Genomic DNA, 300 nt, shown 5'->3' with positions numbered 1-300 from the left:
AAACAAAGCACAATGAACCAAAATAAAACTGAAAATGTTGACGAAGCGAATTATTTTTGAATAACATCAACATATTTCTTGAAAGAGAATAATTGTGTTCCTCAAAGGTTACGCAGGATAATGACATTTAACATGAGATAAAACAGAACAAAGCTGGATTTGCATTTGATTAATCTGTTATGAAGTCGATTATATTGTTGAGATTCACATGTGATTTTTCTTCTAATGAGAGAGATGAAAATTATTTATCGCTATGATATTTTTCATGCCTCTTAATATTACGTCTAAATTCATATTTGG

This window comes from Penaeus monodon, chromosome 28, assembly GCF_015228065.2.
Source record: "Penaeus monodon isolate SGIC_2016 chromosome 28, NSTDA_Pmon_1, whole genome shotgun sequence".
Lineage (NCBI taxonomy): Eukaryota > Metazoa > Arthropoda > Malacostraca > Decapoda > Penaeidae > Penaeus > Penaeus monodon.
The sequence above is the reverse complement of the archived record's forward strand: the minus strand, read 5'-3'. Positions refer to the sequence as shown.